Below are 15,995 nucleotides of genomic sequence, written 5' to 3' on the forward strand. Positions count from 1 at the left end.
ATAAGGCCACAGAATCTTAGCACCAGAACAATAGCAGTAAAATTTATTTTCGTTTTATTGAGCTTTGCTTTATTGCACTTCACAGATATTGCATTTTTTATAAATTGAAGGTTTGTGGCAACCCTGTGTTGAACAAGTGTACTGGTGCCATTTTTCCAACAACATGTGCTCACGTCACATCTCTAAATCACATTCTGGCAATTCTTGCAGTATTCCAAATTTTTTCAATATTATTATATCTATCATGGTAATATATAGTATTATATCTGTTATGGTAATCTATGATCAGTGATCTTCAATGTTGCTATTGTAATTGTTATGAGGTGCCACAAACTATGCCCACAAGAACGTAATCAATAAATATTGTGTGTTCTGACTACTCTACCCCCCAGCCATTCGCTGTCTCTCTCCCTCTCCTTGGGCCTCTCTATTCCCTGAGACCCAATTTCAATAATATTGAAATTAAATCAATTAATAAACTTACAAGGGTTTCTTAAGTGTTCAGTAAAGAGTCGAGATAAGACAAATTTCATTGTCTTATTTTAAGAAATTGCCACAGCCACCCCAACCTTCAACAAGCACCACCCTGATCACTCAGCAGCCATAAACATGGAGGCCCTCCACTAGCAAAAAATCATGACTTGCTGAAGGCTGATGGTTAGCATTTTTTAGGAATAAAAGATTTTTAATAAAGATATGCACCTTTTTTAATGTAATACTGTTGAACACTTAGTAGACTACAGAATTAGCATAAACAATTTTTATATGCACTGAGAAACCAATAAATTCATGTGACTTACTTTATTGTGATACTCACTTTACTGTAGTAAGCTAGAATTGAAGCTGCAATATCTCCAAGGTATGCCTGTATTCATAATCACTCATAATGCTTAATGCATATGGAATGATTGGTAACTATTACAGTTAGCTCTCAATTAGTGGATAGCAAGTCTCCTAAAGTGGTCATATATCCAAATTTACACACTTGGAAGTTATGATTATTTGTAATGTGTTCTCTGATTCTTCTTATTGTTGTTCAGTCATGTCTGACTCTCTGTGACCCCATGTGAGGTTTTCTTGGCAGAGATACTGGAGGAGTTTGCCGTTTCTTTCTCCAGTTCATTTTGCATATGAGGAAACTGAGATAAACAAGGTTAAGGGATTGCCCAGGGTCACAATAAGTGTCTCAGCCCAGATTTGAACTCAGGAATATGAGTCTTCCTAACTCCAGACCTGGTATTCTATCCACTGTGCTATCTAGCTGCCCAATGATGAAATATGCAGTACAAGTTCAAATAGTTCAACCACTTCAGGAGAATTTATTATCTGCACTAATTGGGACCTAGATGTATTTCATTTGATTATAATATTTGTCCATTGAGTAAGAGATTCCCATTTTACAGTGAAAGAAACTAAGGATCACTTGCCTAAAATGACATATTGAGTCAGTTGCAAAGCTAAAAATGCAGGATCCAAGTGGCTTAATTGTCCATCGAATGCTTTTCCCATCATAGCAAAAGTATAGATAGATGTACACAAAAGACAACCTTAGAAATATGCAAGAATGTTGGAGGAAAGAACCTCTTAGGAAATACAACATAGAAGAGTAGTGAGTAAAGTTTACATCCTATACTGACCAAAGAGTATGTGACCCATTTCACCATAGAACAGCAAGAGAAGTTTGTCATTTTTTAAAAAAGGAATTTTACTTGGAGAGAAAAAAACAACCACCAAAGCATATATTAAAATTTCTTGAGATTTATTAATAATTTCTTCTTTACTCCTATGTTCAAGCTAATGTCATTGGCTTCACCCCCTTCAACCAATCCTTTGGTAACCTTCCTTCCCCAGTTTTCATTCAGTCATTGTTAACAAATCACTTAGACTTCATACCATATTTTTAAAAAGCAGTAACGATTTTAAACAAAAAAGAATTACAACATCAAAGATATACAGTAATCATTGCCCCAAAGTCGGAATTCCAAGTACCTGTTCTCCTCCCAAACCCTCAGGGAAAAAAAGATGTGAGCCCAAACCTTTCCTCATTTCTGGACCCAGCTGCTCCAGTTGGTGGATTAGGTCATCATGGAAGTTTGGTGGCTTATAATAAATCTCCCATATCCTCAATCTACCAGGAGTTGAGGATTGTCCCAGTTACTCAAGGCGGGAAGTCTGTAGAAGAATTGGGCTTCAATGTAGGAAATTTCTGTGCTTTTCCTATGCATGTTGTTGGTAGTGGCACCATTCATTTGTTTCAGCCATATCCAACTCTTTGTGAACCCATTTGAGGTTTTCTCGGCAAAGTTTCTGGAGTGAAATGGTTTGCCATTTCCTTCTCCAGTTTATTTTACAGATGAAGAAACTGAGGCATACAGGATTAAGTGATTTTTCCCAGGGTCACACAGCTAATAAGTATCTCAGGCAGGATTTGAACTCAGGTCTTCCTGATTCCAGGAAGATTGTACTCTATCCACTGTGCCACCTAGCTGTCTAGAAAAACATGGCCTCTGTCAGCACTGACCCTCTTTAGCTCTTCCTTCACAATCCTGACAACTCAACACGATATGAAAAGGTAAAGTTTCCAAGTGCTTAATTGTCATCTCTATATAGGCATTGCCTAGATAGGTATAAACAAGCCTGTACTATTGCTTCTGAACTCATGTTCTATATCATGAAGCGCCTCATATGTATAAACCTGGATCCCCTTTTGGCAACTCAAACTCAGCATTTCATGATGGAACTCCCTATTTTCTCCCCTAGACCATACCTCCCTCAAACTTCTCTTTTCCTGCTGAGGTCACATTGTCCTTCCCGGTCACAGGAAACTTGCAGGTTCACAACTTTAGACTCATCTTCTTTTCTTCTCCCTCCTTCATTCACCGTTTCCAATCAGTTGCTAGATATCATCCATTCTGACTCAACACCATATAACACATCTACACTCCATTCCTTCTTTCTCTATTTACATTTCTAACACCCTAGTTCAGGCTTCCTTCACCTCAGTTCTATTACATCAGCCTGTTAACTGGATTCCAAACTTCCGGCCTCTGTGTTCTTTGGTCCATTCTCCACTTAGCTAACTATCGAGACAATCTTCCCAAAGCACCATTCTAACCCTCTAACAGCCCTGTGGAAAACTTGGTTCAGACACAAGCAAGAAGAAAAACCCAAATTTTATAAACTATACTTCCATCACTAAATCCATCCTCCTATGATTCTATTATTAAAAATAAGTCACACACATGAGATACAAGATAGTGAGCATCTGTATCCAAATATTAATACTGAGACACTAGATACCGTGAATATATTATTTGAGAAGAGAATAGGAACTCTCCATGGCAGATATGGCATCCACAAAACAATAGTATAAAAAATGTGTTTATATTTTGACAGACAAGAAGTAACCAATTACCAACATGAGAATCATGTAAAAACCAGCTGTCCATAGACAGTTTGACCACTGATTTATTAAAACAAAGTTCAAAATGAATACCAAATTAGAAGAAAAAATAAGTGAGAATGCATTAAGGCAACTCTAACCATTTAAATAAGACATTGTTCCCCAATTGCTAAGTAGTCAAAGGATATGAATAAGCAATTTTCAGAGGAAGAAATCAAAGCTATCAATAGTCACATTTTTTAAAATGCTTGAAATCACAGTAATTAGAGAAATGCAAATTAAAACAAATCTGATGTACCACCTCATACCCATCAGATTGGCTAAGATGGCAAAAAAGGAAAATGACAAATGCTGAAGGAGATGTGGGAAAACAGGCACACTAATGTACTATTGGAGGAACTGTGACTTAGTTCAACCAGTCAACAATTTTGAACTATGCCCAAAAGATCATTAAAATGTGCATACCCTTTGATCCTGTAATGCCATTACCAGTGATAAACCCTAAGATCAAAAAGAAAACAAAAGGGCCCAACTACACAAAAATATTTATAGCAGCCCTTTTTTTGTAAATAGTATTTTTTCCCAATTACATGTAAAGATAGTTTTCATCATTCATTTTTTAAAAGATTTTGAATTCAATATAGGTTATACATGTGCAATCATGTAAACATATTTCCACATTAGTTATGTTGTGAAAGAAGAAACAGGGACAGCTAGGTGGCACAGTTAATAGAGCACCGGCCCTGGAGTCAAGAAGACCTGAGTTCAAATCCGGCCTCAGACACTTAACACTTACTAGCCATGTGACCTTGAGCAAGTCACTTAAGCCCAATTGCCCTGCCTTCCCCCCTCCAAAAAGAAAAAGAAAGAAAGAAGATACGGAACAAAAGGGGAAAACTACAAGAAAGAAAAAGTGAAAATAGTATGCTTTGATCTGCATTCAGATTCCACAGTTCTTTCTCTGGATGTGGATAGCATTTTCTATCATGAGTTTTTTGGATCATTGTATTGCTGAGAAGAACTAAGTCGACCATAGTTGATCATTGCACATTGTTCCTATTGCTGTGTACAATGTTCTCCTGATTCTGTTCCCTTCACTCTGCTAAATTAGTTCATTTAAGTCTTTCCAAGTTTTTCTGAAATCCACCTGCCATCATTTCTTATAGCATGATAGTATCCCATCACATTCATATACCACAAATTATTCAGCCATTCCCCAATTGATGGACATTCCCTCAGTTTACAATTCTTTGCCACAACAAAAAGAACTTAGAGCAGCCTTTTTTGTGGTGGCAAAGAGTTGGAAATGGGAGTTGGAAAGGAGATGCCCTTCAATTGGAGAATGGCTGAACAAGTTGTGGCCTTTGAATGTAATGGAATACTATTGTGCTTTAAGAAATGATGAAACAGAAACTTGGAAAGATCTGTATGAACTGATGCAAAATGAAGTGAACCAGGAGGACAATGCACACAGTAACAGCAATATCATGAAGATAACCGATTTTGAAAGAGTTAGTACTCTGAGCAACACAATTCACGACCCGCCCCAATTGCCCTACCTTCCTCCCTCAGGAAAAAAAAAAAAAAGAAAGAAGGAGACTCACCAGTGAAAAAAATTGGGTACACAGTATACAGAACCAAACAAGTAGAGTAGCCTGGTGTGATTTGGTCATCACTGTGACCATCCACAGTTCCCGAGAACTCATGATGAAACAGGTCATCCATCATTAGATTGTGAATTCCTTAAGAGCAGGGCCTGCCTTTTTTTGAATCTCTAACACTTAGCATAGTCTCTGGCAAATAGTAAGTGCTTAATAAATTAAGGTGACTTGATTTATAAAAAGTAATATGTTATAAATTATTTTGTAAAAATTTAATAAATAACTTAATAAATTAACTAACAGTGACAGAGAGCTGATGGACTCAGAGTGGAGATGAAAACATAATTTTTTTTGCACATGACCATGCAGGAATTTGTTTTCCTTGACCATACGTGTTTGCATTTGTTGTTTCTCTGTTATGATAATGGGGGCAGAGAGGAGGTGGGAGGGACATAAACTAGATCTTCATTTTTTTAATTTAATTTTTAAATATTATTGTGGCACTTGTGGACTAGGTTTTTGAGTAAAGGAGTATTCTGTAAGGCATCTTGAATCTAAGTGAATTTTCTGGGAGACCCATATATAAGAGGGAGTTTCCAAGTACTACAAAGATTCAGAAATAACTTTGTCTGACAACCTTCCAATAACTAATATCAAGTGAGGAATAGTGCAAAGAGAAGCAATTACCAGCAGATTATGGCACTCTCATGGAGACTGAACAGTGTAAAAGTCAAACAGAAGGAGGATTCTTACAGATAACTAAGCATTCTAGATTTTCCCATTTGCAGATGAAATTGTACAGATTGAATCCTTGCCCAGAACAATGTGGAATTTCCAAAACAAAATATAGATAAATGCATAGATACATATGCACATACATATACATACACACACACCTACAATCACCCAAAGAATTTTATCTCTTCATTTCTATTGGAAAAATGAAGTAGATAAAGTGAGTTTTAAGGACAAAACATAGACTCTGTTAATCAGTAAATATTTGCAGATAGAAGATGAGCTAGGTTCAGAATTTAAAAGTAAGAATAAGGCAACTGAGATTGATTTGGGGAAATCATGTAGTGAATTTAAGACCCTTATCTTCTTCCTGAAACAAGGATCTATCTTTATAACATCAGTATTGTTTTGAAGATTCTGTATGACTATGAGACAGGTGTGTGTTGGATCCAGCTCTTATCACTGATAGCCAGTTGCTAAATTTTCAGTGTGAGCATTTCTACCTCAGAAATTGGCAAATGGATAAATCAAGGCTTAAATTTACTGTTTTGTTAATTTTTCAGAATTTAGGAAGTGATGGGAAAACATTAATAATTCATATTAGACTTATATTGTGTTATGCATACTTTTTTTGAGAGCCAATTGCTAAACATTTACCAGCGCTCTGACAGCCAGCTGTTCATTGCGGAATATTATAATCTCTACAGAATTAAAGTTGAGGATGTCCCAAAGAGAAGTCCATGTGCAGTAGGTTTAAGTAAGCTGACATACATTAGCAGCCAAAGAAAAGTGGTGTCAAGGAGACAAAGAGAGGTATGATTAGAAAATGAGAAGAACTAATAAAATGGTGACACTGATGAGTTGACAGACAGTCCATGTGCTCCCCTGGAGTACATATAAAATCAAGAGAGCTAGCAGAAGGTCCCCAGCACATTGAGTGAACCTCCTATTGAGAGTCTACAGGAAAACATGAATGAGAGTCACATGGGATGAATTATGATCTTTGTGACAAGAGGGAGTGCCTACATTGATGAATGAATGAAGATTTTGAAATATGTGCAAGTATCTGTGCTAGTACTAGAGATTCAAAGATAAGAAATTATACCTGCCTTCAAGGAGGTTACAGCCTAGTAGAGAAGATGAGGCCTGTACATAGGTATAACATTTACTTATTTATATCACTTTCATGTTTACATTGCACATGATTCACAACAATGTTATCTCCATTTTATACCACAATCCTATGGCTAGAATGTGTAAGAGCTTGGACTTAGACTCAGGTCTTCTGTATCCCGATGCTCTTTCCAAAGGAATATGCTCCCTCTCTATATATACATAACAAAAAATAATCACAAAATTTAAAACAGGTTAAGTGCAAAGGAGGTGTTGACCAGAGCCACCTGTCTAAATCACTGAGAAATAATCACTTCTACTTGGAGGAATCAGGGAAAGAACAGGTTGAAAGATGGTAATAGGTTGTGCAAGATGGTGAGAAGAGGGAGATTGCAATACACAAATATAACCAGGGAGAAGATAAAATAAGGACCATTGAGTTTACCTCAAACATTGTTTACCAAAAGGAGTACCCTAAGATATTGATTGATTGTGTTTCTATCCTGTTTTGCCTTTCAGGGTAACAAATCCCATACATAGGGGCAGCTAGGTGGTGTAGTGAATAGAGCACCGGCCCTGGAGTCAGGAGGACCTGAGTTCAAATCCAGCCTCAAACACTTAACACAAAAACTAGCCGTGTGACCTTGGGCAAGTCACTTAACCCCAATTGCCCTCCAAAATGCAAAAAACAAAACAAAAACAAATCCTATACATTTATTCCCAGAGTGTGATGTACTTATAGGCTAGGATTGGGGAGAACTATAGAACAATATCATAAATGGATATGGACATAAAAATAGTGTCAAAAACAATACTACTAAATAAAATACTGTCAAATTCAAATCAAACTGAGGATGGTTTAGAAGAAATTATGAGTCAAAATAGATATCCAAATGAAAAGCTTTTACATGACAAAAAGCATTTTAGCCAGAGTAGAAAAGACACAGATTGGAGGAGGAAAAAATCCTTGCAATAGACATTTCTTACAAAAATCTGACACCTTGGGTCTATTAGGAATTGACACAAAATTATTAATAAAATGTGTTTCCAATATAGAGGTAGTCAAAAGATAATGAATAGCAATTTTCAAAATGAGAAATGAAAATAATACTTTGAAAAGTGGGTAAAATCTCTAACAATCACAGAAACATTAAAACAACTTAGAGATATCATATTACACTCGTCAAATTGGCAAAGAGAGTAAATGAACAATGTTCAATTCTAGAAGGAGGGGATATGGGAAATAGGTACACTATTACACAACTGCTAAAGCTACTAATTCACACAATTTGTCAGAAAACAGTGAGTATTTAAACAACAAAGGCTATAAGTATGTTTGTGAGGATTTACAAACTGGACTATACTCTGAGCATCTTATTGACTGGACTACTAATGAAATTGCCAAGTTCTGAAGTAGCATAGCCACATCTTTACCCAGAAGGAGAGGAGGAGAAATCTCAAAGTGCCCAGAACCATAGCTATAGCTACATTTGTCATGTATTCCTTTTTGTCTTTTTCCCAGTTGTATTGGTAATGATACTTGCAGCTGCGGTGGAGGTATAAGACCAATAATGCCAACACACAGAAGGGCTGCTAGAACAGGTTCTGTGATCTGCTTTTCTAAAGTAAAAACAGCTTCAAAGGGATCAAGAATCTTACTTTAATTAAGTAATGCAGACAGATAAGCAGAAAGAAGTGAGTATACAAGAAAGATCCAATAGACAGGCTCTAACTGTCTAAACAAAGTAATAGATACATATTCACCAGACCAAGGACCACCAACATCTGGGTTCACAAAGCAGAGGAGGGAAGGGGACTCCTTAACAATGGCTACCCAGAGTTTCCTTTGGTCAAATCACAAAGAAACATTCTTCCCATGAGTGAGCCCTGAAAGCAAAATCTCACCTCATAATACATATACACTTTTGACTAATAGGGTCAGAGACAGAAGGCATCACAACCCACCATAGTACCTAATTGGCTTAGTACCAAAAGGTATGGAAGACTTCCTACAAGCAAGACTCCCCCTAAGCAAGCTTTCCTCTAAGCAATCTTCCCCTTAAGCAAATTTCTCCCCCTCTATGTGACTCAGGATGTGTCACAGCTGTGAACTGGGCCAGAGTTCAAAGCAGCAAGACAACCATGATTGAAATGCCTGTGTACCTTTAGATCTGGGAACATGGCCCCTATTCCAAGGAAAAAAGGGAACACATGTGGTCACATAGGCCTATTAATGGATGGGGAAGATCTTATATTCCATTAACCCTACACCAGTGTTTCTTTTGAATGCCTTTACACTATGTACTTAGCCAATCAGAGTTCACATTCTCTGCACACTAAGAATCTCAGGAAGAAGAAGTAAATGAACTTATAAGGAAGCATCAAAGTATCGGCAAAATATTAAAATCCCCTCTCTGCACTGAAATGTACAATATTAAATGATAAGTGTACCAAAGAAGTGAAAACAAAGTACCATATGAAGTCCAGAGGGAAAATATGTACCAGATTAGGGATGGGGGTATGGGGACATGGAGGCGGCAAGGTGGTTCAAGGGACGGAGTACTAGACCTGAAGTAGAGAAAACCTGCATTCAAATCCAGCCTCAGACACTCACTAGATGTGTGACCCTGAACAAGTTAGTTAACTTCTGTTTGTCTGAATCCATTGGAAAAGAAAATAGCAAACTACTCCAGTATCTTTGCCAAAAAAAAAAAAAAAAATAGATAGTATTGGAATGCTGTGGTTTACAGGGTCACAAAGACAGCCGAATGACTGGCCAGGCAAGACACCTTGAAGGAGGTTCTACTTGAGTTTAAAAGACAGACAGGAATCCAACGTGTAAAACATGCCCAGTAGAATTTACCCAAGGTTACTCATGGAGTGATAGAAGAGGTGAAATGTATAGGGCTCCCCAGATTATTAACAGCCTTTCTCTCTTCTTTTGTTCATGTTTTCTATCTTTCCCTAAATCCCCAAAGTTACCTTTATCTGAAGAGGGGACCATTCCAACTCTTAGAGTTTTTGTTTTGTCTATTTAATTTCCATTTCTTAAATAGGGTTATTTTTTTCCCTATTTTGACCATTTGGGTGTTTTATACTTTCGTAAACATTTACTCATTTCTTTTACATTCTCAGTTTTATTGGCATATGTCTCTATAGAAACCTCTTTTTGTTTTCTTTATTTCTTCATTTGTTGGAAGTGCAAGGTAATAACTGAAAGTATAGATCAGTGCTGCCTTTCAAAAGATGGCGGAATTGATAACAGGGGACTTTTATTCAGCCATCTCCAATTTTTCCTTACTGCTATGGAAAGTTAGCACTTCCTGAAACATCAAGCTCAAACCCCCAAAAGAGAAAACTATGTTGAGAGATTGATTTAATCTTTCCTTCTAGTACATTATTTTTAATTGCACCTTAAAAATAATGGGCATATGTCATTTGAGGAGTGACTAAAGAAATTGTGGTACATAAATGTAATGGAATATTTCTCTGCTATAAGAAATACTGGAGGGGCGGCTAGGTGGCACAGTGAGTCAGCGTGCTGGCCCCAGAGTCGGGAGGACACAGGATCGGTTCAGATACTTAATACCCACTGCAATGGGAATGTAAATTTGTAAGATCTTCCCTGCCCCTAGGCTGAAGTGCACCTGGAACCTGGTGTGGGAGGCTTGTTTTTCAGTAGATACTTCTTGATTGGCCAGTGAGTCAATAAGGTTGTTACACTCTCTGAGCCAGGAGAAGGCTATATAAGCCCTGATGTGTAGCTTTGTTTTGGGGCTCACTTTGAGAAGTGTTCTGTGATTTGATCACATGAAACTCTGGGAAGCCGTTGTCCAGGACCCCCCTGCTTTGAAACCCAGATGTTGATTTGGTATGGATGTAATGGTTGGACAGTTTGGAAATCTGTCTTCTTGATCTGTTTCTGTCTTGATAATTCTGTCTGCATATTCTGAAGTTTGGGGTGCTGACCTTTTTCCCCTGAACTAGGTAAACGATACATATCTGACTGATAAAAGTAAGCTTGTTAACCCATTTTGAGTTGCTTTCCTTTATCAAAGCAGATCTAAGAACCTGTGGTGACAGCGACCCTGGGGATGCTGGGGTGCTTGCTGCTATACCCACTCAAAAAAACTGGCTGTGTAACCTTGAGCAAGTTACTTAACCCCAATTGCTTAAAAAAAAAGAAATACTGGATATAATTCATGCAGAGAAGAATGGAAAGATCTATATGAACTGATGTAGAGTTGAGTAAACAGAGTCAAGTAAACAAGAGATACAATAAATATAACATGAACAGGGAAAGAACAATCTCCACAAAACAACTGAAAATGAATCTCTCAGAAGTACAAAGAATAAGCATAGTCCCAAAGAAGAAGTGAGAAGACCCTTCCTCTCATTCCTTCATAGAGGTGGGAGATCCAAGCATATGGAATGTTGCATATATTTTCAAGGTTTTTTTATTCTGATTGGTTTTGCAGATTTTTTTTCTCCTTTATCTTTAAAAAATATTCTTTCTTCTATGGGATGGTTCTTGGGGAAATGGGAAGAGAAGGGATAGGAGAAATATAAGCAACATAAAAACACAAGATATCAATAAAAATTTATTCTAAAAATGAAATAATGGGCACTGTTTGTAGATCATCCTAGTCTATCTTCAAGAATGGTCTCTGAGACTTGAATGAACTGATGCTGAGTGAAGTGAGCAGAACCAGGAGAACACTGTACACAGTAACAGCCACAATGTTTGATGACTGACTTTAATAGACTTATCTCTTCTTAGCAATACAAGGATTCAAGACAACTCCAAAGGACTCATGATGAAAATACTGTCCACATTCATAAAAATAACTATGGAGTCTGAATGCAGATTGAAACATATCTTTTTCTCTCTCTCTCTCTCTCTCTCTCTCTCTCTCTCTCTCTCTCTCTCTCTCTCTCTCTCTCTCTCTCTCTTGCTTTTTTGTTTGTTTCTTCTTTCTTGCAGTTTCTCCCATTGGTTCTAATTCTTCTTTACAACATGACTAATGTGAAAATAGGTTTGATATGAATGTATATGTAGAGCCTATAACAAATTACAAGCCATCTTGGGGTAAGGAGAGGGGAGAGATGGGGAGAAAATGTGGGATTCAAAATCTTATGGAAGTGAATGTTGAAAACTAAAAGTAAATAAATAATTTTTTTTTAAAAGAATGGTCTTTGACAACCAGATAGGGAACAAAGGACAGTGTGAGAAGGCTGGCCAATGGAAAGGTTGCAGATAGCATCTAATGATCACATGTTGAACTGTCTTGGTGAAGGCTTTTAAGGCATTCCTCTCATGGCAGTAGAATTGAAAATACGAGGTAACACAAGAAACCCCTAGGCAGATCCAATTTCCACTCTAGCTTTCAGAACCTTGGCTGAAATTCTAAAACTAAAAATAATGGGAGCTGATGATAGCTTAAAAAAAAAACAGCAACAAATCCTGTAAAATAAGGGGGTTTTCCCCATGACCTGTAAGGTCCCTTTACCTATTGGTCGGTGATCCCATACCTTTCCTACAGACTTGCTAATGGTGATGAATGCCATACAGTACAAAGGAAAACATTAGACACAGAAGCAGGGGGTCTGATTCAGGTCCTAACTTGTCCACCACTGTGATCCTGAGTCAATGACTTTTCCTCTCTGAGAGTCAGGTTTTCTCCCCTGTAAACTGGAAGAGGTGAGATTAAGTGATCTCTTAAGATTTCCCCCAGCTCTGGCATTTTCTCATCCTTTCATCTCTTAGTTCCCTCCCAACTCAGTCTATATTTTATCTCAAATAGCCTTCTAAAATCCCTTTCAAATATGATGTTTTGTGTTCTCTGATTCTAAAGTCTATTACAGCTCTGATATTCTATGTTCTATAATTGAAGCTCTATCCAGTTCTGATATAATGTTCTGTGACCTGTTTATCTGACCCTGACCTCTGAAATCATACGCCCAGATAAAGTGTTAACTACCTTTCATTTATCTCAATGACTTGTGCCCAAACCCAGAGCTCCCCCTAATAGCATCATAATTCAAACTAATTTTCTTCCACCACAAAAGGCCTTAGGTCTCCTGCAAGCACCCAGGCTAACAGGCATTTTGGAACAGTTTTATTGTTTCAAATTACATGTTTGTTGAAAGCAAAGATGAACATAAATTTTAAGCTATTAATAAAATGCCGATCTGTATCAATGGAGGGGATTTCCCACTGTGCTTGGCATATAGTAGGTGCTTAATAAATGTTTATTTCCCTTTTTTCTATTTGTTCTCCAACCCACATGGCTCACTCATCCAGAAGTCCTGCTGGGTGCCTTCTGCATATTTGCTCAGGTTTTATGCCCACTAATGCTTCCATTCCTGCCAGCAATCAATCATTATTTCAATCTACTTCCTAAATGGATTGGTTTCGCCTCTCAGTGGTCAGGATCATTGTTCCCCCTCTGCTTCTCTTGGTTCTATCATTGCCATCCATTCTTCACTGTCTCTCTCTTCTTCCAGTATTATAATGAGATAACCAAGGTCCTCATGATTCTGGGCCACTTATCACAGTTCTGTCTCTTTTTCAGACACATCCCACCCTGTGCACAAAAAGGGCTTCTTCAGGTGGTTGTGAATTCCTTTCCAGCTTCCTTTCCTCAACAGGCCTGGGCTTTTCACTTCTAGCTGAGTTAGCGCAACTAAATTACAATCCTCTTTCCTACTTAGTTCTCAGTAGGCAGTTTTTATTAAAACCTTTGGGGGGTTGGGGAGGAGAAGGAGGAATGACATTTTCCATTTACCTTTTTGTCTCCTGGGTGACCAGGGCCATGTCATACCCTGAGATTCAGAGACACCTCAAGAAATTACCATAAACATTAATGGAGGAACAACAAAGATGGCAGCCACTGCCAGTAGCCCTACTACAATGTGGAAAAACTCCTGTCCCTGTGCCACATAATTCTAAGGTCCCTCTGGCTCTTACACCATCTTACACGCATAATCTATAATTAACAGTTCTCAAAATTTGCCAGCCCTACCTGTACTGATACAGCCTGGCTTTCTCCTGAAATAGGAAACATTTCTTTCTATCCCCGCTGTTTGCCCCTGGGCATAAGGGGGCCAGGGAGTGAAAAGGAGCCTGCTGGAAACATTATAGAAATTAATCCTAGTATTTCCAGCTCCCCTGGTAGTCTGGTTCCTTTCCCAATTTCTACCACTGTGCTCTACCCTTCACCAGAGATGGGAAGTAAATGACTTACCCAATGTCACATAATACACTACTGGTAAAGCTGAGACTAGAACCTAGGTCCTCTGACTGCTGGTCCAATACTCTTTGCGCTTTACCAATTAGTCTCTCATTTATTCTAAGGAGCCTTTTCAGAGCGTGAAGGTTCTTTAGAGAAGATCTGAGAAAGTTCATTTTTGCCTGCCACCCACATAGACTGTGGAAGGCAAAGGAAGTGTTGGGTGAAAGTGAAAGCCCTGTGTTGCAGAACTGTTCACCAGTTGGGCCCTCTGAGCCCATGTGAACTGTGTGAGAAGGCTCCTTGCCATATCTGTAATCAGAGAAGACTGCATGTGACTTCTAAGCCCTTCATGTGAGCCATTTAAAACCAGGCCCTTAATTAACTTGGAAGAGTCCAAGAATTCCCAGAGGGCATACAGCACTAACCTCTCTCTGGCATATTTTGGGAAACAATCATGCATGAGAGGACCTCTGCCCCTGGGCTTGGGAATTCAGATTTGGGCCAATGTCAGGGCTCTTGATGAGTAGGACTCTATCAGTGGTCAGGGACTGATCAATAAACAATTTTTTTTGCAGACTATGACATTCAGTCAAACCTCTACCAACAAAAATGCTGAAGCATAATGGTAGTGGGTAAGGTCTAGTTTATTTAATTTCTGGGTAACTAAGGGCTAAGCATAAAACCATATTCCAACCTTCATTGCTGAATATCTTTGTAAAATGTCTTGTGCTTAGAGAATGGCCTCTGAGAAGCATAAACTCACGAAATGTTAGGATTTTCTAACTCTAGGGTCTTAAAATCATGGGCCTTCAAAGTCATAGAATCTCAGAGTTCCAAGAGACCTCCAGCAGAACCTCTCACCCTCCCTCTGCAAGGGAGTCAAGCAACCTGAACTTAAGGGCCTTCCGCGATGAAGAACTCACCACCATGAAAAGGCATTTGATTCATTCAACTGTAACCCAAGGACTTTGGTTGAGTGCTTGACCTGAAAGGACCTTTTTCTCTTCTTAGCTCAAGCTCTGAACATGAAATTTTACTCTGAGGAAAACACTGAAGTCAAACTTAAACAACTTGTACATATTTTGAATATTTTTTGTATATCTTTATATGTGTATATTGTCTCTTCTAATAGAATGTAAAGCCCTTGATGGCAAGGCCCATTTTATTTCTGTCTTTAAAACAATCCCAGGTGTCTAGAATACTATCTGGCACATAGTAGAGTGACTCATGTCTTTGTTGTTCAGTCATTTTTCAGTCATGTCTGACTCTTCATGATGGGATCTTCTTGACAAAGATACTAGAGTGGTTGGCCATTTCCTTCTTCAGCTCATTTTACAGATGAGAAAATTAAGTCAGACAAGGTTAAGTGACTTTCCCAGAGTCACAAAGCTAGTTAGTATCTGAGGCCATATTTGAACTCAGGAATAGGAGTCTTCCTGACGCCAGGACTGGCATTCTATCCACTGTACCACCTAGAAAATGTCCCTGATATGAATAACAGAATGTCTACCCTACCCCTTCTACCTCCCACACAGAAGCTTAATGTACAATATAAGCATATTACATCTATCACAGAAAACCTAGAAGATGGGAAGGACAGAAGCCCAGCATATGAAAATATGTACACACAAATAGCCCATTAGTCTCATTCAACAATCTTTGGGAAGAAAACACAATTTGGGGACTGCTGAGCAAGCAGTTCCCCTTCCCATCAAACCTACAGTGTCTAAGAAAAACACCATTTGGGGTAGCTAGGTGGCACAGTGAATAGAGCACTGGCCCTGGAGTCAAGAGGACCTGAGTTCAAATCCAACCTCAGACACTTCACACTTACTAACCATGTGACCTTGAGCAAGTCACTTAACCCCAATTGTCCTGCCTTCCCCCCTCCAAAAAGCAAAAAAAAAA

The 15,995-nt window shown here is 38.3% G+C and overlaps 1 protein-coding gene and 1 long non-coding RNA gene across 6 annotated transcripts in view; one reads left to right on the top strand and one right to left on the bottom strand.

Annotated features, from left to right (window-relative positions):
• LOC138173637 (uncharacterized) overlaps positions 1 to 5,115 on the bottom strand; it is a 48,893-nt gene extending 43,778 nt beyond the window's left edge. Inside the window, exon 1 of the long non-coding RNA XR_011171473.1 lies at positions 5,008 to 5,115. This is a non-coding gene — a long non-coding RNA (uncharacterized lncRNA). The remainder of the gene's footprint in view (positions 1 to 5,007) is intronic.
• LOC138173634 (ena/VASP-like protein) overlaps positions 1 to 15,995 on the top strand; it is a 285,460-nt gene that overhangs the window by 129,929 nt on the left and 139,536 nt on the right. The gene's annotated exons all lie outside the window — the stretch shown is intronic.

Source organism: Petaurus breviceps, unplaced genomic scaffold, assembly GCF_028583685.1.
Source record: "Petaurus breviceps papuanus isolate PSGF00001 unplaced genomic scaffold, PetGlider_PUasm1.0 63, whole genome shotgun sequence".
Lineage (NCBI taxonomy): Eukaryota > Metazoa > Chordata > Mammalia > Diprotodontia > Petauridae > Petaurus > Petaurus breviceps.